This window comes from Carettochelys insculpta, chromosome 1, assembly GCF_033958435.1.
Source record: "Carettochelys insculpta isolate YL-2023 chromosome 1, ASM3395843v1, whole genome shotgun sequence".
Lineage (NCBI taxonomy): Eukaryota > Metazoa > Chordata > Testudines > Carettochelyidae > Carettochelys > Carettochelys insculpta.
This window is the reverse complement of record NC_134137.1, coordinates 31,854,382-31,879,448: the sequence shown is the minus strand read 5'-3', so window position 1 is coordinate 31,879,448 and position 25,067 is coordinate 31,854,382. Positions and strand designations below refer to the sequence as shown.

Genomic DNA, 25,067 nt, shown 5'->3' with positions numbered 1-25,067 from the left:
GAGTAATAAAGCAAGTATACAGGAATGAAAAGACAATTATAATGGGAGAAGAAAATGAAATTAACAGCTATCAAAGGAGGACTGGGATAAAGTTGTAAGTCACAAACTGTATTCAACATTTATGAGTGATGAAATTAGTCAAAGAAACAGAGGGTAGTAAGATGAATGGAAAATGGATGAATAACATTTTCTGTGCAGATGACCGATAGCTGCTGGCTGATTCAGAAAAGGTCTGATGAAATTAGTGGTGATTGTATGTGAGTACAGCAAAGAATATGGTCTAGAGATGAATGTGGACAAGGCCAAAGGAATTCTAGTACGCAGAGATCCTGGGAAAACTCAAAATTCCAGTGAACAACAGAGACCTATAGTAAGTGAGAAATTATCACTCAGGAAGCTTCATTGCAAGAGATGAAAAGATCCGGTATTAAGTTAGCATCAGAAGAGCAAAAGATATTCTGTTAAGAAGGACTATCTGAAGAGAAGGGACAGAAATCTAAACACTAATTTTCTGACTTTGTAAACTCATGTTTGATCCAAGTTAAGTTACCTCTGTGAAACATGGACATTTCAACAACTGATTATAAAGAAATTACAGACAATACAATTATGATACTGTAGAAGAATTCTGAATATGTCCTGGCTAGAACAACTAACCAGGACTGGAGATGACTGGAATGCCACAAGTGCTCAGCAGCAGTGGGGCCAACAGCCACCTCAGGCCCACGGGGCCAGCTCTTTACTCCAAAGGGGTGGGACCGATGGTGCAAGGGGCGGGACTTGGGGAAGTCAGCCCTTAGTGCCACTCGGATTGAGGTTCTGGGCCCTCTTCCTCCTTCCCTCACAGCCGTGCGGAGCAATGCTGCCATGGCAGTGCAGAGAGGCCCAGAACTGTCTCATTGCCAAAGTAGCAGTGGCGTCTGCTTCTGGAGCTCCAGGCCCCTTTGAAATGCCAAGCCCCGGGGCAGGTGCCCTCTTTGCTTATCCTGTTAGTGGGTCTTCTTGTCAGAAGTCCTATGACAAGGAAGATTTGATGTGTAGGGCAAGTAATCCCTTACAATGTGCAATTTCAAGTTCTGCTTAACTCACATTATAGCTCAAAATCCTGCTCCTGCCCGGCCCTGTCGCAACCCCCTGGCTCCGTGTGACCCTGCTTCAAACTCCCCCAGACCCGCTCACCACCCACTCGTGGCTCCGGCTCACCCCCCACCCTCCTGCATGGCTCTGGCTCCGATTCACCACTCCTCATGTGGGGCTCCAGTTTAAACCGTCCCCTGCACACAGCCCCTGTTCAAACCCCGTATGGCTCTAGCGCAAACCAGCCCCCCCCCGGCCCCATTTCAGCCACTCCACCTGCATGCGGCTGTGGTTCAGGTCTACCCCCCAACCCCTTTGCAGCCCTAACCCACCCCAAGCTTAACCCCCCTCGCCCTCTCCCATGGCCCCAACACACCACCAGGCTTAACCCTCCCCAGCTGCTCCCCCACCCCCAGGACTTACCTTTCAGAAGGAGCTCCAGGTGCTCCTGCTGTTTCCCCGGCTGCAGAATGTGTGTTCCGCTGGCAGCAAAAAGCTGCTCCCCAGCTTATGTGAAATTCGAGTTATGCTGGAGCGTGTGGGAAAGTACGCTTATTAAGTTTGCAGATGATACCAAGTTGAGAGGGGTTGCAGCTGCTTTGGAGGATAGGGTCATAATTCAAAATGATCTGGATAAATTGGAGAACTGGTCTGAGGTAAACAGGATGAAGTTTAATATGGACAAATGCAAAGTGCTCCGCTTGGGAAGGAACAGTCAGTTTCACACATACAGAATGGGGAGAGACTGTCTAGGAACGACTACAGCAGAAAGGGATCTAGGGGTTATAGTGGACCACAAGCTAAATATGAGTCAACAGTGTGATGCTGTTGCAAAAAAAAAAAAGCAAACGTGATTCTGGGATGCATTAACAGGTGTGTTGTGAACAAGACACGAGAAGTCATTCTTCCGCTCTACTCTGCGCTGGTTAGGCCTCAGCTGGAGTATTGTGTCCAGTTCTGGGCACCGCAGTTCAAAAAAGATGTGGAGAAACTAGAGAGGGTCCAGAAAAGAGCAACAAGGGTGATTAAAGGTCTAGAGAATGTGACCTATGAAAAAAGGTTGAAAGAATTGGGCTTGTTTAGTTTGGAAAAGAGAAGATTGAGGGGAGACATGATAAAGGTTTTCAGGTATCTAAAAGGGAGTCATAAGGGGGAAGGAGAGAACTTGTTCTTCTTGGCCTCTGAGGATAGAACAAGAGGCAACGGGCTTAAACTGCAGCAAGGGAGGTTTAGGTTGGACGTTAGGAAAAAGTTCCTAACCGTAAGGGCGGTCAAACAGTGGAATAAATTGCCAAGGGAGGAGGTTGTGGAATCTCCATCGCTGGAGATATTTAAGAACAGGTTAGATAGATGTCTATCAGGGATGATTTAGCTAATACTTGGTCCTGCCATTGGGGCAGTGGGTTGGACTCGATGGCCTCTCAAGGTCCCTTCCAGTCCTAGTGTTCTGTGATTCTATGATTCTAAATCAAGGCACTATTGTAGTTCAGGGGGTGATGCACATTTATAGGCACTGGAAGGGAAAGCTGATGGGAGAAGGAGATCTTGGATTAATGGTGTGATATCCTGGATGGATCAAAAGGACTGTTCATCCACAAAAAGACTACCAGATCATACAAAATTAGGCTACCATGGTTGCAGAGCTCCAGTAATGGAGTGGCTGTGGAAGAAGACAAAGTTACTGCTGAATTGCAACTATTTATTGCACAGTGTAGACAAGGCACTCACTGGTTTCCAGTATTCTGGGAAAGACTCTCACAAGGTGAGAGAAACATTTAACAGAACAGAAAATCTCTCCCTTAGTTTTCTTTTTAAGAGGGAAATAGCAGTATGTGTGCGTTTGACTTTTTGATTGCATATGAAGGCCTGTGTGGTCTCCTCTCATTAGCGACCTAGGCCCTTTCCTTAGTCTTTAGAGTGACAATTCAAAAAGCTTAGAGCTCTTGTGACTTTTCTGCTGGATGCCTGGCATTATTGGACATAGCAGGCTGTTGCAGAGGCCAGATCCTGTATCCCTTCCATGCCCACATTTTTATTAACTTAAGTAGAAATTTTGGGTGCTGGAAGAATTTAAGATTAGGCTGTAGTGGTGATGTGCCTTGAGCTGCATATGGTGATATTTAGTGTTTCAATGATCAGAAGAATGCATTTGAAAATGTGAGTGTGCAGGAGGAGGCTGTCGGTCTGCTCTTCTCTTTGCTGTTCATTCCCCTTTGTTTTGTACCAGTGCTGAACTGCTTGAGGCTGTGGTGTGTTTTTGGTTTTGTTTTTCTTTTTTGGCCCTGTTGTCAATGCGCCTCTGGAACAGAGTTGTGTTCTTCCACCCTTTCTCTGAAAAAACAAACATTAAAAGCATCAAAAGCTGTCTATTTAGAATCTAGTGTCATTTTAAATAGGAGTTGAGAAGATGTTTTTTGATGGTTGATCTAGCTAGCATGCATCCAAGTAGTGTCCATTAAAGACTCCCTGCACAGAACTGTAGCTGTAGCACTTTGAAAGAGAAAATGTTTGAAGACAGGTATGCTGGCAGTTCAAGCTATGACAACCGTAATAGCACTGGTGAGCAGCACAGGAGGAATCACAGAAGAAAGCTCAGTTGTGATTAGCCTAAGGAATTAATTTTAGCATTTTCAGTCTGCTTCTGCCTATAAGAGTAGGAGTAGCTGGAGCATGAAACATTTTCCATATGATTAGATTTTTGCAGCAATGACCATATTTGGGAACTGAACAGCTACAGGATGTGGACACTAAACTTAAGCTCTCTGACATTTTAGTTTTCCCATCTGTAAAATGGGGATGATGCTGCTAATCTCCTTTCCAAAGCTCTTTGAGATCTATTGATTACAGGAGTTATATAATAGGGTGATATTACTGAATGTTTCAAAATACAGTTGAGGAGAACATTCAACAAAATCTGTGCTTAAAATCAAGAATGGGTAAAAACATGTATATCTCAAGCTTTAATCTTTAAATTTAATAACGTGATCCACACTGTGCTTTTGCTAGATGATATGTATTATTTGGACATGTGGCAGAAACTTGGCTGTATGTCCTGATTTTGTTACTGTTTTATGTATCAGAGATCAGTTTGTTTATGCAGTGCTTGGGGTAGTTTTCACATGTGAATATTGTAATTCACTGAACATGTAAAATGTAATGAGGGTGGATGACTTGTAAGAATTATTTTAACTGGTTATTTATGTTAACATACTACTGTGTTTTTTTTTCCTGTAGTTTGTATAAGGGTTGTAAAACAGTGAAGCAGCCTTTATTGAAACTTTATATTTGTTTGTGGAATTTTGCTGGTGTATGTTTGACATGAATATTTGTCACAGTTCTGGGTAACTGTACCTGTATTCCCTCTCTGCCACAGTCTCTCATGGCTACAGACCCATTTCTCTCTCCCTCCTGATTGGAAGTTTTTCAAGGCAACACAGTTCCTGTCTACACTGATATGCCCAGCAAGCCAGATGGCCTAAACAGGTGAAAGCATTACAGAGATAACATTAAAAAGAAGTACTTATGCATGCTCAAATGTTACCAGAGGTCACCCATCGTCAGTCTTATGGGACCTAAGTAGCTCCAGTGGTCCCCAAGGACTGGGCCTGTCACTGAACGGAAGGTACTGTCAGCTTGCTGGATCAGAAAGAAGTCCTGTCCACCCTCCCTCATTAGTTTAAACATAGGCTGTGTATCCAAAAGTCCTTCCTTGCCTCTCTGGAGAATCCAGTTTGTACTAGTGTGTGCAAGCTGCGCCGGGGTAGTACCCTTCTGTGGGGGTTACAGCCTGGCTGATTTGCCTTAGTAACCACTCATTGTTTTCAGTTCCTGGAGGAGCTGCCATAGCCCTTCCCCGTGGGGCAGAGCCATTCATTTCATACATTGAATCCCAAACATACTGCATGGGTTTGTGATATGTTATATTGCCTCCCTTGGAGAGGTTATATACAGTTCCAGCCCGCAAGGATGTATAAACCCAACGCAGTAACAAGTATATTGCAGGAAATTGCTATATCAGTCACAATATATAATCCCTGAATGTTTCAGTTAAGTCATTAAAAATCCTCCATGGGGCAGGCACATGTTTCCTGTGGGGTTGTGCTCCAGAGCTGAGAAGGAGGGAGAGTTCTGTAGATACTGCTCTGTGAAGTTTCCAGCTCTTGCAACAGAGAAGGTTAGTTTGTGTGTGGCTGTGATGATTTGAATGTTAATGTCTTAGCATTTAGAAGGCGTTGTATGGAGTATCGCGGAGAGGCAGTATAGCGGGTATGGGACTGGGAGACCTGCACTGTATTTCTGGTTCTACCACAGACTTGCTGTGTGACTTTGAGAAAGATACTTCACCTCTCTGTGCATTTGTTTTTCCCTGCCACCCTTTGTCTCGTCTGTTTAAATTGTGAGTTGTTGGGGTAAGGACTGTGTCTCGCTGTGTTGTAACATAGGTGGAAGGTCAAAGCATGCCATTGAAAGAAGACAAGCACTCGCAAATTAGGAAGTGGCAGAATTCAATTTGCCTACACAATTTTAATTCAGGCCCTTTGGATGTCTCTTCTGTGGTAGTCTTTAACTGCATGACCATATACTATAACTCCTCTAACATGACCTCAACTGAAACTTCTCAGTGCAGCGGTTGTAAGTTTTTGTGGATTTTTTTAAAAAAACATGGACCAAACAACATATTTCACCCATTTTCCTTCTTGGAAATCACCGAAATGAAACTTTCCAAAACCAACAGATGGAAGAGCCTGGGGCAGACACCTGGGGTGAACAATTTCATTCAAAATGGTAAAAGTTTGGCAGAATTATTATAGCAACTGAACCAGGTTAGTCACAGAATCATGGGCACATTCTCATGTTCCTCAACTAACATCAAAAATGCCATGATGTGCCAACGATGCCCAGATGCTTTGTATATTGGACAGACTTTAAACTCTCCCAGACAGAGTTAATGGGCACAAAACAGACATCAAAACACTCCTGATCCACAAACCAGTTAGTCTACATTTTAATGGAGTGGGCCATTCTGTTAATGACTTCAGAGTTTGCATCTTATTGAAGAAGAATTTTCTCACTGCTCTGGAAAGAGAGACTGCTGAGCTCTTTCATATTCAAATCCGACACATTAACACGTCGTTTGAACTGGGATGCAAATTTTCTGGGACACTATGGCTACATCTACACGTGTCCCAAACTTCGAAATGGCCACGCAAATGGCCATTTCGAAGTTTACTAATGAAGTGCTGAAATGCATATTCAGCGCTTCATTAGCATGCGGGCGGCAGCGGCGCTTCGAAATTGCCGCCGCGCAGTTCGTCCAGACGGGGCACCTTTTCGAAAGGACCCTGCCTACTTCGAAGTCCCCTTATTCCCATCAGCTCGTGGGAATAAGGGGACTTCGAAGTAGGCGGGGTCCTTTCGAAAAGGAGCCCCGTCTGGACGAGCTGCGCGGCGGCGAGCTGCGTCAATTTCGAAGCTGAATTGCTGAATACGCATTTCAGCGCTTCATTTGCGTGGCCATTTCGAAGTTTGGGGCACGTGTGGACACGGCCTTTAGGGGCTCTTTGGCATACTTGGTTTAATCTAATTCTTGACTTCCTCCCCCCCCCCCCCGCTTGCTGATTTGCTCACATTGATAACTTTTTTTCTGATTTGTCAACCTTGATTACTATTTTTGGTTCTCTATGCCTTAAATATTGAGTCTGTTCTGGTATGGTCTGAAGAAGTGGGTCTGTCCCACAAAAGCTCACCTAATAAATTATTTTGTTAGTCTTTAAAGTGCTACTTTACTGCTTTTTTTGTTTTGATAGCAAATGTAGTAATGGGCAACCATAACTCTAAGCAGTGCAAGCTTAAAATTAAAAGGACCACCCTGAAGTGCAGGGTGCTTTAATTTTGATTTTCTGAGCCATGTTCATGGCCCTTAGGCCTTAATCCTTTTGAGAGGGTTGGGAATCCTTTTTACAATCCAGGAAGCTGAGATAATACAAGAAGGAGCAGGGAGAGGGAGATTAGGTAAGTCTTGGGTGCTTCAGTGTTGCAGTATTTCTGAGACTTAAAAAGCACACTGGAGTCTAGCTGAGGCAGTTAACTTTTACCACCATGGTATTTTAAAGTGCTCCCTGGAGTCCGTCTGCCTTTAGTTTGTGTGGCCTCGAAGCGCTGCTAAGGCTGCCAGTGTTCCTGGCCAGCATTGGAGCTCCCCTTAATTAACTCTGGCATGTGGAATTCACAGTGTCCAAGTGGTGTCGGACATGCTTCCATAATGTGGGGTGTTTTCAAGTTCTCTGGCATGCTAATGTAAATGGAAGTTTTGCAAATATAGCAATGCTGCTGCAAAATTCTAGCAAGCCCAGGACATAATGTAATTGTATCGCTTCTGTGTGTCGGTGCAAGAATGTCTGCTGTCAAAATTCGGCCACTTATTTGGTTGAAGGCCAATGGAAAATAATCTACCAGCTCCACTGGTTTAGGAGCCATCTGTGCAGTCATTCATTGGCGTTCTGGTACTGCAACATCACATCTTAGTAAACATTAGGAAGTTAAGAAACAGCCTAAAGTTTATAAGACTCTGTATGTCTTGTCTGGTTCTATTTGCTTCTTACTTGTCCAATTATTTTCTGCTCTTGTTGCCTTGTATTTCTTAAGCGTCTCTCTGGAACAGGTTTGCCCTTGGTTTTAAAATCCTTTTCTGACCATGCATTTCATATACTTGAGCTCAGTTGCTTTTCATTCTCTAATTTTGTGACAGCCATGTCCTCTACATCATCTTCATGCTCAAAAAAAGCTTCTTTGGATCTGGAATCCTCCCTTATATTCATTTTGGATGACACAGCAATCTCTGACTTTTTTTCCTGCTAACAGTAAACAGTTGAGTTTTGTTCTTCTGCATTTCCTGGTGCTAAGGTTTGTGATTTGCCTCTTGTTTCCATTTGTGTCAGGCCCTCTCTAAGCAGGTATAACAGTCATGGAGACTAAAGTCAGATAAGTGGGTCAAAATGATAGCTACAGAAAGCTGAGAGAGTCATAAGCCCTGAGGCTATCACAGTTGTCACTGGGCTACACACCATGGCTGCTCAGTACTTCATAGCAGTAAAGGGGAATAGAAAACCTCAGATCCTCCTGGTCTAAAAGCACCTGGTGTCATTTGAGGAAAAGGGGAATCGCCTGTGGAGGTGAACAGTATAAGACCTATGCCACACAGTTGAGTTGTTATTAGTAACAAAAAAAATAAAACAGGAAAGTATGGTTGGAAAAGTAGGAAGGTTTTGTCAGGGGGCATTTGGAGGCAGGTATATGACCTTAGGCTACATTTAACTCATTTCTTGAAAATCACTAGGTTTCAAGTTTATTTGGTCTCTTCATGAAACAATATTGAGCTGGTTGTTTGTATGTTAATGAAATCCCCTTCTAAGAAAGTGTTGAGAGTAACATGAAGACCAAAGGGTTGTGGAGGGAAATAAGTGTCAGGTTTTGCATGTTAAAGAAATGAACGTAGAACAAAAATGCACTTTTATTTTTAAGTCCTGTGTAGTTCAGTTATCTTTTTGGGAAAAGAACGACAGGAAGGGAGGTCTCCTATTATGTGATCTGCATGTAGCTCACCCTGCTTCAGTTTTATATAAAAAAGGGTAAAATTTGATCAGCTCTTACCATTAATCTTTCAAAAACAATACCCCAAAAGCCCGCAATGCACACTCCTCTCTTCTCTGACACATGCACCCCCTGCTGTCTAGCAAACCTGATTTATGACATCTGTTGAGGAAAACATTTTTTCTTTTTCTAGGCCCTGATTTTATTCACAGGTCTATTTTGTTTCCATGTTAGCAAAGTCTGGATGTACTGATTTAACCGCTTCCTAACTTTTCTTAGCACTTGAGATTTCTTATCTCTGTTTCTCCTAAGTCAGCAATTCTAAAACTATAGGTGTAACCTGTGACAGACCGCTGCCTGGGGGCTACAGAAGCCACAAGAAGGCAGGTATATGGGCTGGTGGGGGAATGCTCTCCTGTTTCCCAATTAAGGCAGACAGCTGGGGGCCTCATTAAGTGGTAGCCACAGTCAGCAGTCATTGGCTAGCTGAGGCCCTGCACTCCCTATAAAAGGTTCCCCCTAGCTGGTTGCAGGGGGAAGGTTTTGGAAGGTGCACGCAAGAGGTAACACAGGGAAGCAGTGGGCGAAGTGGCCCAGGGGTAGGTTGCTACATTGGGGCAGGGGAGAAGGCCCTGCCAGCAGCCACCTGACCTTGTAAGGACCCTGGGCTGGAGTCCAGGGTAGATGGTGGGTCTGGACTCCCCCCACCCTCCCCCAGAGGGTTTCTACATTGGAACAGGAGTGGGCCTGCAAGGGGACTGGCCCTGTTCTCCCCATTTGGGACTTGCCTATGATGAGGATGCCTCGCTAAGCGGAGACTCCGACCTCTGGAAAGGCCTAGGCAGGCAAGGGGGTCTCTGTGAGTCTGAGGCACAACAGAGGAAACCTCCAGGAAGCACAGGGATGCACAGGGACTGACTAGGGACTTTGCCACAAACCCCAAAGTGGGTCATGACTCCCTTTTAAATGTGCTGGCCAGTGCTGGCATTAGACTTGCTAGGTCCTGAGTCCCCAGCCTGAGCCCCACTGTCCCAAGCCCCTCTGTCTCCTGTCAATGCCTGAGGACCTCATCCCTGGGTGATTGAGCTCATGATACCATTCCCCATCCCCACCTGGGGCTGAGCCCCTTGGGCTTTGACTTTGTGCCTCCATGCCTGGGACCTCAGGTTTCCATCCCCACTTCCTGGGGCCATGTAATAATTTTTATTGCCACAACGGGGTCACCATGGCTGTCCAAGATAAGCATTAAGCTTCAGTAGCCAAAATGACAATAGAAAGGAGCAGTGGACTAGTGTGCTACAAGGAAAAAAAATCTGTCTCCAGATCTCATATGCAAAATGTCTTGACTGTCAGCAGCACTGAATGGAACTGGTGAATAACTTGATTTGTGATCACCTCTCAAGTACAGTTAAAATCTTGTCTGGGTGTGGTGATTGGTGGTGTCTCGCTGGTAGCTTATTTAGTAGTAGTTCCATCTTTTTTTGGGCTGGGAGGTGTGTTGTTTTCCCTTGCACATATGATGTTGAGCTCTCCAGTGATACCCTACAGTAAATTTTAAAACCCTTTCCTTTGTTCTGTCTGATCCTGGCTCATTATATGTCACCCTTCTGTTCAGCACATATGTACCAGGTAACAGCCATACACAAAGGGGGGATGATGTATTTTTTGTAAAGACAGTACTGCAAAACACTGTTAGATATAAGGTCCAAAGCAGAATGTCACCAACCTTTGAGTCATGTGATTATTTCAGCAAGAATGGGTCCTAAATTATCTTGTGGATTGGATATAAACAAAAAGTCCATGCTATTTTAAAAATGAATAAAATAAGTATTTTGAATGTGATTTGAATTTACTTCATATGCTGTTTATATATCTGATCAGGACATTATAGTGCCTTTTCCTGAGATGCGAGAGCAGGACCCGTTTCTAACATTTCCCATTCTCAGTTTAATCACCTTAATCCTATTTTACAATTACATTGCCTTCACTGTGGTAAAGCTCACATCCTCTTCCCTGGGAGTGGACCTTCATGACCTGTGGAGGCTTGGCTGAAAAGAATGGGGCTGTGCACTAGCACGTAGGTCTATCATCATGGAACCGTTTAGAACTTAAGTAATTTCTTTCCCTCCTCTTTACACCATCTGTATGTGTGTAGCTCCATAAGTCCAGATCTTGTCCTGTTTCTTTCTCTTTTTAAATGTATCCTGTCTATAGCTGTTTTGTTTCCCATTTGTTTTCATTCAGCTTGTGTCCTTTTTGCACTTGATGGAGATGAATGTTGATTGCAACTGCCCCAGTTGTTTCTGAAATGCTTTCCACTTCCTACTGCTGATTTCCAATAAGTTATTTGGATCCCAGCCAGCTTTCTCTAGTTCATTTTGCATTCCTGCTAAGTTCACTTCTTCTGAAGTGTTTAAATATTTTGGTGTTTCTGCTTTACAGAAATTCAGGAGCATTTGAGACTCAGCATTAGGATCCCTTAATGATAGACATTCTTCAGCCTTCCCCATGTTCCCATGGGACTTTACACTGGAGGACTTCTCAATGCTAGTGGGTAAATACCAGCCCCATTCATAAAGCTGCAGTATGACTGTTGGAGCCTTCAAGTTGCAGTAACCCCCATTGTAAATGCACCTCTATTGTATGGGGACAGAGCCCAATGGTTGTTGGACCTATATAGTGGTAGATCCAGCTCCCTGCCTTCATCCCCAGTGCTGTATGCTTGGCAGAGAAGAGGGCTCCACTGTGTGAATGGTGTATACCTGAGTCTGGGTTTCCCAGGCTTCTTGCACAGAAGGATCTCGCCCATTCTGTTGGACTGGAGAGGACGTGCCTCCTGTGAAGGCTGTGTGATGCAATACCATTTATTGGACCAGCTTCAGTTGGTGAGGGAGACAAGTTTGATGTGCTCTTACATGAGTGATGAGCATGACATAAGCACCTAGAACACGTCTAAACAAATTCCTTTTCTTCCTTCTCTGCAATTTGGTGCTTTAGTTTAATTTATTAAGAAAACAACATAATCATTTTGCTCAGGTTTGAAATTTGGAAGCTGACCTGACAAAATGCCGTGTCTCTTGCCTCTTAGGAATTATGAAAGATATTTAATTGACAGTGCACTTTCATGATTAACCAAAAAAAAAAAAAGGGGTGTGTGTGCAATGTGTTGAGGTCTATTTCTGGGGTTGATAATTACACTAAAGAGTATCCCAGTTTGCAACAGTGTTTGTGATACCTCCTCAACACAGGTTAGTATAGGAACCTTATGTAAACTAATTTCCATCCCACTTTAATTCCAGAAGAACTTCAGTGATTAATATTTATACAAAATGCTTTCATGTTTCCAAAGTGAAATTGTCTCACTATCAAATGAAATGGTGGCTTTTCCCTGTTGACTCAGTGTGAGACAGATTGCAAAGGCTTTCAGCAGTGCTGTGATGAGATATACATCAGCAGGAAAACTGGACTTGTGTTTAATTCTGTTTCATTTTGTGAAATTGCCTACTTGGAGAGAAGTAATACTTTTACGTGTATATTAACCAGTGTTTGCCAGCTCTTGGAACAAAGCCAGTTCTCTCCGGGCCACACAAACACTTGGCACAAATCAGTAATAATCTGCAGTTGTCACTCCTAATTTATGGGTGGGTAGACAGAACAACGCTTGCCATTTTAAGTTGTTCTAGTTGCTTCAAAACTCAAAACGCAGTGTGTTAGTTATAGATTAGATTATATGCAGCATAGCTTCTCATGGCAGATTTATTGGATATTGCTTTGACAGTGGAAGAAAAACCTCCCTGAAGGATAAAAAGGAGTAATGGAAGAATGAAATGTATTCAGGCTGAAGATGTTGTGGGATGGGGACTTCCGAAGGTACATCTGGAACCGGAGTTTGATTTCACATGCCTGGTAGACACATGTGAAATCGAACTATCTGGGATAGGCAATCAACCCCTGTACCCCTCAATATTATGAGGAGTAAGAGAGGTCAATGGGAGATTTTACCCATCAACCTCCCTCTGGGTGTATCTACAAAGTAAAGTTATTTTGGAATAATGGACATTATTCTGAATTAACTTTGCGAGTGTCTACACAGCAAAACCACTATTCAGAAATAATAGCGGATGGCTTATTTAAATTCCGTAAACCTATGAGGAGTAGTGCCAAAGTGCACGCTGGAACAGGGTTCATCAATTCCCCCCAGGCAGCAGCTCTTTGCAGAGCCATTGTGAGGGGAAGTGCCAAGCCCACAGGACTCTGTTTACACCGAAATGCTGCTTCCTGGCCTGAATGAGCTGGTGTTGAGCCTGCCCCCATTACCTGCTGTGGCAAGGGAGAGGGAGGGCACCTGTTGGTGCTGGGGGTATGGTTTAAGTCCTAGCTCCAATAGGCTGGCAAGGTTGGGAGCCTGCTTTCAGTGGTTCACAGAACCATAGGGCTGGAAGGGACCTCAGGAGGTCATCTAGTCCAGCCCCCTGCTTCTGGGTGGTTACTTGTTTATTTAACATGCATAGTGTGGGGTTGAGCAGATTTTGAAAATGTGTCTGCACTTGCTGTCTAAGGCGGTGTAGTTTGTGGTGAATTTGAAACGTTAATGCATTTGATCCTTGTTTAGCTTGTTGTATGTGCTACTGTGTTGCAGAACTCTCTGTGAGCAAAAGCATGTGCTCCATAGAATTGTTTCTTGCTGAAGTGTGCTTTGTTACTGAAAAGGTCAGGAAACACTGGACCTGAAAGGGTTCTGATCTTCAGAACCTCTAATAAACTCAGAAACTACCTACTCCAGTGACTTGGTTATTAGGATTTGGATCAGGTTCCTGATGTTTGTAAGGTTCTTTGAGATGCTTATGTTGCTCCCACTCCCAGACACTGAGGCTGTGGCCACACTTGGCCAAAACTTCGAAATGGCCATGCAAATGACCATTTTGAAGATTACTAATGAGGCGTTGAATTGAATATTCAGCGCCTCATTAGCATTAGGATGTTTCCAGACGTGGCACTTCGAAAGCGCCCGGCTCAGCGTGGCTACATGGGGGTCCTTTTCGAAAGGACCCCACACCTTTCGAAATCCCCTTATTCCCCTCTGTTGAGAGGAATAAGGGGATTTTGAAAGGAGTGCGGTCCTTTCGAAAAGGACCCCTGTCTAGCTGCGCCGAGTTGTTGAGCGCTTTCGAAAGCAGCGCTTTCGAAGTGCCGCAGCCGGAAGCGTCCTAATGCTAATGAGGCGCTGAATATTCAATTCAACACGTCATTAGTAATCTTCAAAATGGCCATTTGCATGGCCATTTCAAAGTTTTGGCCAAGTGTGACCACAGTCTGACTAGTAACAAAGAGGAAGCCGTGCTAGTCTATAGACTATCAAAACAAAAAGCAGTCAAGTAGCACTTTAAAGACTAGCAACATGGTTTATTAGGTGAGCTTTCGTGGGACAGACCCACTAAGAAGTGGGTCTGTCCCACGAAAGCTCACCTAATAAACCATGTTGCTAGTCTTTAAAGTGCTACTTGACTGCTTTTCACAGTCTGACTGTGATTACACCACCTTAGGTTGTGATTCATATTTAGGCTAGCTGGGAAATGTGGTATAATTGAAGGTATATTGGGAGAGAACATGTGACATGTTCTGAAATCTCCAGAAACGATGCTAGTTGATTCAGTTCAGTTTTGTGCAGAGGGAGCCTAATTTTAAGAAATTGGTCAGTAGCATCTGTTAAGTAATAAATGCTAAAAAGCAAATCTATTTTTGGCATGGGTCATGAAACTGCTCTAACTTACAAGGACTTTTGGAACAATCTGCATGCATTTCCAAAGAGAGGTGTTTGTGGTGGTATAAATAGAAAGCAATGGAACCAAAGCACTTACTATGATAGTTTGAAAGATTGCAATGGAATGGAAGCAAGAAAAATTACTATAGGTCCTGACTAAGACTTGACTTAAGTCACTGAGCTACCCAAGAAGGCAAAATATAAATAGTGAAAAGAGGAATTAGGAATAAAAAAATCAGTTATTTTATTAAAGGGATATGAGTTCTATGGCCCACTTGTCCCTGGAGTGGAAGGTTGAGAGGGTTGGATGGGATACTGAGAGTTTTGGTAGGATATGGGGTTGAACTTGAGAGGGCTTAATTTGTTGGACGACATCTTTAAATTATTATATTTTCAATGTCTTTCCTGTATTTTTTTTTGGAAAATATCCTTGTGTGGCACTGCCATTGTTTTTCTGTGGCATGGTGGTCTAGACCAGTTGTGATACATTGCGGCAATTATGTCTACACTAATGCTGCCATTCTTGCTGCACCAGCAGGGCTTTCTGAAAAATATTAGTGCAGACGCAGCCTGAAAGTGAACATGCTTCCCAGGCAGTGGGTGGATGTAGAAATCAGAATACGTGAATCAGTATAAATTGGGGTGGGAGTTCAATGTATTATAAAATATTGTGTGAGGGGGAAAAGGAAATTTGGGCTAATGATAAGAGCAGGAGGCTGGGACTCCTGGGATTTCAGTGCCAGTTTTGCATTCGGTTCATTGTGTGGGCTAAGCCATTTAGATGAGTGTTTCAAATGGCAAGTCACATGTGCATGTAATTGTATATGTGTGTAGTCTTGAGCGGTTTTCCTTACATTACTCAAATGCACAAATGTGCATACATTTGGAAATGGTGGGACCTTAACCTTCCCTATATGCAAAATGGGGATAAAAATAGTGTCTGCTTCAGAGGGTTGTCAGACTAATTAGTGATTTGAAAGCATTTTAAGATCCTTTTTTTTCTTCCCCACAGGGTTATGGAATAATAAATACTATTTACAGAAATACTGCATGGAGAATGGTATGCATTGTGCTTTGTTTCTCTTCCCTTATTTGTTTGTATAAGGGGAATTGAACTCCTGGTTTTGATGAGCATGTTTTTGAAATGTCACTTTTGTGTTTCTGTTGTGTTTTCTGGGTTGTGGTGTGAATCTGTCATTTCCTGAGCTTTCCAGAAGAACTTCTACAAGATGCCCTCCCTTAGCCTCCTGCACTTCTCATGCATGTTTGTAATGGATTGATAAATTATCCATCTGGCTGCGTGCCATCCGTTACTGCCAATGGGTTTTGTGCTGCTGGAAAATCCTAACTCAAATGTTACTTCTCAGTAAATATACAAGTTGTGAGAACCATTGTTGCAGAACTGATTAGATTTTTACCTTCTTGGGACAAAATGAGGTCGCATTTTTTTTTTTTTGTTCCTAAGTCCCATGCTGGGAAAATGGTCCTTGGTTAGAAAAGGTTAAGATTTTCCTTTTGTCTTTTTTAATTGTATTTAACTCAGAGCTATTGAAATTAACATTAATGTCTCCCTGTCTTCTTTTCTGTAAATTGTGGAGAACTGATGGGATTTGATTAGTCTGGTCCAGCTGTAGGTAAAGATGTGTCATCTTGTACGTGGCTTTAATTAAGGCAGAGAAGCGGTAGCGCTTTGTCACTGTGTGGGATAGGTCGGTAAAATATTATAAGAAGGTAGGTGTCAGCTAGCATGTAAATTGAATACTGCTTTAGTAAATTAAAGGAAGAAACCCTAAAGTGCTTGTGAAGACATGGATTTTAATGAGTGCAGAATTCACAGCAAACACTATCTTGAAAGATTATCAAGCACAAACAAAGGGACACATTGCAGAACTTAAGTAGTTTCATGTGGGCTGGTTTCCCCAGTATGAACATCCTGGCTTTGGGCAGTTCTCTTCTAAAATTGTGGTGTTATTTTAAATGTGGGGTTGGCAGTTTTGAGGTGTGCAAATATGCACACCAAGGAGAAGAACATAGCCTTATCTCTCAGTAATGCTGTGATGGGGTTCAGGGGTCCCCTAGCTCTGCACCCCATCCGCAGGCAGGAGTGACTCTCACTCAGCAGGAGGACAGTGGTTTTATTAGCCGACAGGACACAGCGTCTTACAGAAGAGTCAGTCCAGCAGGCAGGGACAGTCAGTTCAGTCCATGTTAGGGAGAGGAGGCCTGAGGGAGAGGCAAGGCCTTGGCCTTGCCCCCTCCTATGTCTCTCTCTCAGCCCAGACTAACTGCTTTCCAACTTCCAATTCAAACCCCTTAGGCTCCACCTTCTCCTTTGTTTGCAGTCCAGAGGTGTCACCTGGTCACATAGGTTACCTTCAGCAGGAGCCCCACACCATCTGTCAGCCACTCACCTACACACACATCTCCCACTACATCACTTCTCTCCCCTCTTCGACGGAACTGAGCAGGGTCACTCAGCTGGTGACCTGGGGAAGTTCAGGGCCCTTCCCGTGTGATCGGGCATCATCTATACCTTCGGTGTTCCCCTTGATGTGTACCACCTCCATGTCATAATCCTGCTGGCGGAGGCTTCACATCAGGAACTTGGTATTGGCCCCTTTCATGTGATACAGCCAGGCAAATCCCGTTGGTTCCCTTGGGTTGGTTGGCCTCCCTGCTTCGGCCCCTGGTCCATCAGCCACGTTCTCAAGTCAGACAGGCAGAGCCCATACAGCTGCTGCAGCACCAGCAGATCAAACAGTTCCTCTCTGGTCTGGGTCCCTGCCCCATCTGCCCACCAGTTCATACAGCTGCTCCAGCAAACATTTGGAATTCAGTCACTGTCCAGTAAATGAAGATATAAATGCTTTCTACCCGTGGCATTTAACCAGACCACCAAAATGGCTGTGAACTTCAGTTTCCCCTTCCATATCCCACAGTAGGTTTGGAATGTTCCTTCTAATGTGATATGTTGCAAGACTAGTTACAGGGAACGACAGTTTTGACGTTTCAGAATGACAAACTCCTTCAACATACAATTCGTGCTTATATATCAATGTCGTCATGTTACATGGTTCTTTCCAAACATTCAGTACCTGGTGCCATCTTGTTCTGGGTGGGTCCTAATAGCTTCTTCATACCCTCGTACATTCCTCTGAGATTACCAAAGTCGGCACAGGTCTGAATGCTGCTGCATAGCTGGAGCCAGTGTTGTTGGCACAGCGCCTGGCTGTCTGCTGTACTGTCCTTCTGGCCTCTCTAAGTGCTTGCTGGGTACTCTGGCTCGGTGAGCGTTTGTACTCCAGGAGTGCAGCGCGCTTCTTTTCAATGACTGGAATCATCTCATCAGAGTTAGCTTCGAACCAGTCGTTCGTGTTTCTAGCTCTTCTTCCAAACACCGACAAGGCCGTGTTGTAAACTGTATCCCTCAGATGTTGCCATTTGGATGTCGCATCAACGCCCCCAGGGCCACTGCGCAGATTTTCCTGGAGGGGGTCTCTGAACTTTTCAGCTTTCTCCGAGTTTGCCGTCTTTCTGGCGTCAATGTGGGGCCTTCCAGCAGGTTTAGAGCGGTACAGCTTCTTGGGTCTCAGCTTAAGCTTGGAGCAAACTAGCGAGTGATCTGTATCACAGTCAGCACTATGATAGCTGCGTGTCAGAAGGATGTTTTTGAGGTTATTACGCCTAGTGATGATCACATCTAGTTGATGCCAGTGCTTCGAGCGTGGGTGTCTCCACGACACTCTGTGCTGTGGCTTTGTTTGGAAGAATGTGTTTGTGATGCACAGATTGTGGTATGTGCACAGTTCAAGGAGACGCTGTCCATTGTCATTCATTTTTCTCACACCGAAGCGTCCTAAGCAGGAAGGCCATGAGGCCCAATCAGCTCCAACTCTTGCATTGAAGTCACCCAAGATGTACAGTTGTTCACAAGCAGGTATTTGCGCTACAGCAGCACTAAGCACGTCGTAGAACTTGTCTTTTACTTCTGGTGTGGCATACAGGGTTGGGGCATAAGCGCTGATCAGGTGGACAGGACCGGCGCAAGTTTGAAGCGTGATCCGAAGAAGTCTTTCTGATCCGCCCATCACTAAATCCACCATTTGTAGAAGGGTGTTTCTGACAGCAAAGCCAACACCATGCTCTCTGGGTTCTTCTTGGGCTTTACCGTGCCAGAAAAAGGTGTAGTCCTTTTCCTTTAGAGATCCCGAATCTGCGAGTCGCGTCTCTTGCAGTGCAGCGATATCAACTCTGAGCCTGTTCAATTCCTCGTTGATGACAGCGGTCTTTCGGGTGTCACTGATGGCCTGAAGATCTTCAGTCAAGCCGGTCAGCATGGTCCACACATTCCAGCAAGCAAGCTTGACTTGTTGATGTTTCTCATTTCTTGTTGATTTCGCTGACAAAGCCAAACAGATGGAGCGCTGGGTTGAGCACTACTCCGAGCTGTACTCACATGAGAATGTTGTGGTTGACGCAGCCCTTGATGCCATCGAGCTCCTACCAGTAATGGACGAACTGGACCAAGAGCCGACTGTGGATGAACTGAAGACAGCCATCGACAGCACTGCAGCTGGAAAGGCCCCTGGTCAGGATGGTATACCACCAGAGGTAATCAAATGTGCTGCGGACATACTCCTGGAACCCCTGCATGAGCTACTGTGCCTGTGCTGGAAAGAGGGTGAGGTTCCACAGCATATGCGTGACGCTAACATTGTAACGTTGTATAAGAACAAAGGAGACAGAAGTGACTGCAACAACTACCGTGGAATCTCCCTCCTAAGTGTCACTGGTAAACTGTTCGCTCACGCCATCCTTGGCAGACTCCAGAAGATTGCTGAGAGGGTGTACCCCGAATCGCAGTGCGGATTCCGTGCAGAGAGGTCTACCGTTGATATGGTCTTCTCTCTAAGGCAGCTGCAGGAGAAGTGCAGGGAGCAGAGAAAGCCACTCTGCATAGCCTTCATCGACTTGACCAAGGCTTTTGACTTGGTCAGCAGGGATGGTCTGTTCAAACTGCTCCACAAGATAGGCTGTCCTCCACGGTTGCTGAAGATGATCCAGTCGTTCCACGAAAACATGAGAGGAACCATCCAATATGACGGCGCATTATCGGATGCATTCAGAATCAGGAGCGGCGTCAAACAAGGATGCGTGCTTGCTCCGACATTGTTCGGGATCTTCTTCGCACTCCTCCTGAAGCATGCCTTTGGATCTTCAACAGAGGGCATCTTGCTGCACACAAGATCCGATGGGAAACTGTTTAACCTTGCAAGGCTGAAAGCTAAGTCTAAGGTGCGAGAAGTCCTCATCAGAGACATGCTGTTTGCAGACGATGCTGCTGTAGTGTCTCACACAGAAGACCAGCTTCAAAAACTGCTGGATCGGTTCTCCAAAGCGTGCAAGGACTTTGGGCTTACCATCAGCCTAAAGAAGATGAACGTACTCGGTCAGGATGTTGCTGAATCCCCATCCATCAGCATTGACAACTATACGTTAGAGGTTGTCCATGAGTTCGTTTACCTCGGGTCCACCATCACTGACACCCTGTTGTTGGACACTGAACTAAATAGGAGGATTGGAAAAGCGGCCACAACTCTGTCCAGACTCAGTAAGAGTGTGTGGAATAACAACAAGCTGTACACTCACACCAAAATGCAAGTCTACAGAGCCTGCATCCTCAGCACCCTCCTTTATGGCAGCGAGACTTGGACCCTGTATGCCTGCCAGGAAAAGAGGCTGAACGTCTTCCACTTGCGCTGCCTCAGGCGCATCCTTGGAATATCATGGAAGGACAGAGTGACCAACACTGCCGTCCTCGAGCAAGCTGGAATCCCAACCATGCACACCCTCCTCAGGCAGCGTCGACTCCGCTGGCTTGGCCACGTCCACAGGATGAACGATGGAAGGATTCCAAAAGACATCCTGTATGGTGAGCTAGCCTCTGGCAAAAGACCTCCCGGACACCCCCAGTTGTGTTACAAAGATGTCTGCAAGAGAGACCTCAGAGAGGTAGACATCGAGCTGGACAACTGGGAAGATCTAGCAGACGACCGCAGCAGATGGAGGCAGGGTTACACAAGGGCCTTCAGAAGGGCGAGCTGAAGATCAGACAGCTAGCAGAGGAGAAGCGAGTGCACAGAAAGCACAATAAGGACTTGCCAGACACCCACTACATCTGCAAGAGATGCAGCAAGGACTGTCACTCTCGTGTGGGTCTTTATAGTCACAATAGACGCTGTAAATGAAGTCCTCAATTGAAACTTTAAAGGGCGCGATTCATAGTCTATGCAGACTGAAGGATGCCTACTACTACTACTACTAGTACCTGGTACAATCCTACAGCTTTGGTAGCAGCATCCATTGGTTACAGCAGTCAGCATGAGTAACAAGAACAAACCCATTGCAATTGTATATTTACATTGCTCTTTGTTAGACCACAACCTTTGTGTAACATCCTTGAGAATCCGGCATTTTGGGGCTAAATGGCTGAGGCCTTTCTTTGCACCATCAAGTTCTAATCTTCTCCCTTGCCCTATGGGGTGGAAATCTGATCTCTCTGGGTGTGCCCTCCCTTCTAGCAGTAGCTAGGCCATTAGTGATCCTCAGGAAGACCTCCTCCCAGCCAGTCTGGAAATGTGCATACCAGACTCTGAAAGTTGCTTTGTGAGTCCCAGACGCAGAACCCATATGAAGGAATCCCTGTTTATCCCTTGCTGGCCCACCAGGCCCACAGCTCCTTTGTCCTTCCACCTCCAACTTCTGCCTCCCCATGGAATCAGAAGTGGAGTACATTATGAGTATATGAGTGTTTCCAGCATCTGGAGATGGGGAATTGCTGGCCCTCTCCAGTATCCTACAGAGATTGACTGTGCAGCTGTTTCACTTGGTTCTCACAGGACTGCTCACATTCTTTGATAGTTTTCACTTTACTTGGACCAACTTCCAGTTCCTGAGAAACCTTTACACTGCCTGCTTTGGACCCTTCCGAGCACAGCCAGAGGTTTCACACTCAGGTAGGTCCTGGCCATCAGGAGCTGAAACAAACTTCTCCACAGGCAGAGGGTTGACTCTGGCTCTTACAGACAAGCACCTTTCCTGTTCACTCTCCTTCACCTCACTCCCATTTTCCACAGCCCCCACAGACTGATCAGGAAAAGTTTCAGGGAAATTTTCTTCCTCAAGAGCTCCCCCAAACAACAACTCACCTTTGTCTGGCTCCACAGGGTCACTGCTCCCTTGAGCCACAACCAGCTCCTTCTGGGTTTCACCTACACCCAGGATCATTTCTGGCCCATCAGGTGGATTCCCACATAATCTCCTTCCAGGTAGACAGACAGTACCACTAGACAAAAGGTTAGGATCACTTTCCGCCCTTCTGCTACCAGCTTCTTTATTTTCATCAGGCAGCATAACTCCATTGCCAGTTTGCTCGTCCTGCGTCCTGGCTAGAGGATGACTCTGGTCAGACAGAGTCCTGTCGCCCCCTCCCAGCAACACCTCAGCATCAGGCAAAGAACAAGTACCAGAATCATCTGGTCTCTGGGATTCTCTGATGATACTAATCAGACTGAATTAAAGCATCATCCTCCCTGAGAGAGACAGAGGTAGGCCCACTTCCCATCTGGGCTTTAGCTGTACTCAGATCCAGCTCTGGGATCTTGGCCCCATCTTGAGTCCGCACAGGCTCAGACAAAGGATTCACTTCACTAGAAGCAGAAGATCCCTTTCTTGCAGCAAGGACCAGCATCCTTATCAAGGATGCCACTGCCTGTCCCAGAGACATTCCCTCTGGTCCAGCCCCCCTGGCTGGATTCAGAGTCACAACTGGAATGCTCTTTCGTGGTTCCCTCTCCAGCCACCCCAGGCTGGGCGAGTCTTCCTCAGACAATGGACTAGCTTCCTTGTTGGGACCTTTTTCAAATGCGGGCTCTGCTCTCTCCCCAGCCTGCTGCTGCTTTTCAACACAGACAGACAATTGGAGGCACTCTCTCCTTTGTCCCACCCCTCCAGCTGGTCTCAGACACACACCCAGAAGGTGAGGCAGCTTCTGTCACAGACAACTTGCCATTTCCAGTGGACAAGCTACTTTCCTGCATCGACACACAGGCACCTTTCCTCGGCCCAGCCCTGGAAAACTCTTTGCAGGTCTGTCTTGGCCACTAGTAGATAATGGGTTGGAATCACTCTTTCCTTTCTTGAGCTGTGGCAGGCCATTCGGTTCAGAGCTCCATGCAGTCCAGGGTTCCTTGCCCTGATCTGGGCTCACCCCTGCAGGAGTTTCCTGAACCCTCAGCTCTGCCATTGCACATTCATGCTGGCGTGTCCAGCTCCTTTAACCTCAATTCAGTTTCCAGGCACTGCCGCTTCCCAGTGGAGTTGCTGATCGTGGTTGCAGACTCACAGGCCGATGCCTGCTGCACCCCACGATTCCTGGAAGAATGCCTTCAGTGTGCCATACTCCTTGCAGGTCACACATCCCCCAGGGTTAGGCCCTAGGCCACTCCACCTTCTGGGACTGACCCCAACAGACTCCCAGAAGAACCCCTTCTTCGGCATGACACCCGTGCTCAAGGACCATGACCCCACACTCTTGGGAAGAACTCCTTCCATGTGTCAACCTCCTTGCAGATCACTCATTCCTGGGGCTAGTCCCTCGGCCCCTCTGCCTTCTGGGACTGATTCCAATGGACTCCCAGGAGTAACCCCTCCTTGGGTGTGACACCCGCTCTTGAGGACCACGACCACAGTTGCTCGGGTTCAGCCACAGGCCCCTCTGCCTCGGGGAACTGCACTTCACTGCCTGTCAGCACACCTGGGTCTCACTGGCCCCCCTTCTTTCTCCTGTGGCCCAGTCATTTACTGCTGGATGCTCCATCCTCGGGGTGCCGTACATCCCACTTCTGACACCAGTGTGGTGGGGTTCGGGATCCCCAAGCTCTGCACCCCATCCGCAGGCAGGAGTGACTCTCACTCAGCAGAACAACAGTGGATTTATTAGCCAACAGGACACAGCATCTTACAGAAGAGTTAGTGCAGCAGGCAGGGACAGTCAGTCCAATCCATGCTAGGGAGAGGAGGCCCCGAGGAGCCCCCTGAGCTGGGCCTTGCTCCCTCCTTTGTCTCTCTCTCTCTCCCCCCCCCCCCCCCCGCCCACCCCAAACCAGACTAACTGCTTTCCATCTTCCAGTTCCAATTCAGACCCCACCTCCTTCTTGGTCTACAGTCCGGAGGTGTCACCTGGTTGCCTAGGTTACCCTCAGCAGGAGCCCCACACCCTCTGTGAGCCACTTATGTACACACACCTATCTTCTACTCCATCACAAATGCCCTGACTGAGTGCATGCTTTGGGCAGAGAGCACAGAGGAGAAACAGACAGTGAAGCCACCACATCACTTACATGCTAGAACATCCATCAACCTCAAAATGTGGTGATTTGGAGAGGAGTCCCTATATGGGATGCAAAATTCTCTTTAATTATTTAAAACTAGTTTTAACTTGTTAACTGATTTAAATGGGGTGTGTGGGGAGGGGGAGGATGTGGGAGCAGCTGGGGAGGATGCTCCAGCTTAGCTGGGTAGCTTGGCTGAAGTGTTCCTGCCAGCAGGGTGCTGGGGACTGGGCCTGTCCCCCCCGGGTGCTTAGTACAGTAAAAAGCCTCCCAGCTTGGGTGTGCTGAAGTCCCAAGAGAACATCAGGAGCTCAGTCACATGAACTCATCTTCAGCTTCCCCTCCCTCAAACTGCTCGCTAGCTTCCAGTCAGAGGAGGGTTTTCTCCTTTTATGCCCTGAGTGGAGCAATGAACCTTTCTCCAGGTAATTTGGATCCAGCATAGGCCCAGCTACATTGCAGTCAGAAGGCTGTTGATCTGCTGCTGTTGGATCTTGCCCCAGTATTTGGGGGGTGGGTTCCTCAGTTTTCTCCCCTTCCCTACCAGGAAAAAAAAAAAAAAGAGAAAAAGAAACCAAAAACCTAATTTTTGGTTTTTATAGAATTAACAGTCCACTCCTGCTGTGGGCATGGACTTTTCCTGCCAAGTCTGAGCCTGAATGGCATTGTCAGCACTGAAGTTTTAATGCCAATAAAAGGGATTATAATGAAAAACATCAACAGTTCTTTCATATTACAGAACTGCAGTGTCAGGCTTCAGGTTTCCTGGTGGTCTGATGTGCTTATGCTGTACAAATCTGTTTCATACATAGACTTATGGTGAAATGAGAGAAGTAATAAAGTGAGAGAGAGAGTGTGTGTGTATGTACGTATATATGTAGGATGGAAATTTCTGAGGCAGGTTATGGTATTCTGCTAAAGGCCCCCCATTCAAATCTTAAAGTCTGGATATGCCCATGTGAAGGCATCATTAATGCAGACACACAGATGTCATTAAATGTCTGCTTTTTTATGTAACTTGTTAAGGAAAATCACTCGTACTAGAGATAAGGTGTTCTGTAAGCTATGGGCAGGGATACTATTATTGGCTTATTGTGCTTATTTTGTCTTGCTGCTAGAACCCCTCCAGGCTTATAACTATAACAGCCATGGTATAGTTTCCCCACCGCCCCACCCATCAGCACCCTATATAATCAATTGTAACCTGTTGTCTGGCAGTGCTCCACTGAGTCCTGATGGCCGAAGTG

At 45.8% G+C, this 25,067-nt stretch overlaps 1 long non-coding RNA gene across 3 annotated transcripts in view; it reads left to right on the top strand.

Annotated features, from left to right (window-relative positions):
- LOC142007441 (uncharacterized) overlaps nucleotides 1-25,067 on the top strand; it is a 52,399-nt gene that overhangs the window by 12,069 nt on the left and 15,263 nt on the right. Inside the window, exon 2 of one of the 3 annotated variants that reach the window (XR_012643937.1) lies at nucleotides 15,441-15,488. The exons of the other annotated variants lie outside the window; for them this stretch is intronic. This is a non-coding gene — a long non-coding RNA (uncharacterized LOC142007441). The remainder of the gene's footprint in view (nucleotides 1-15,440; nucleotides 15,489-25,067) is intronic. 3 annotated transcript variants of the gene reach the window in all.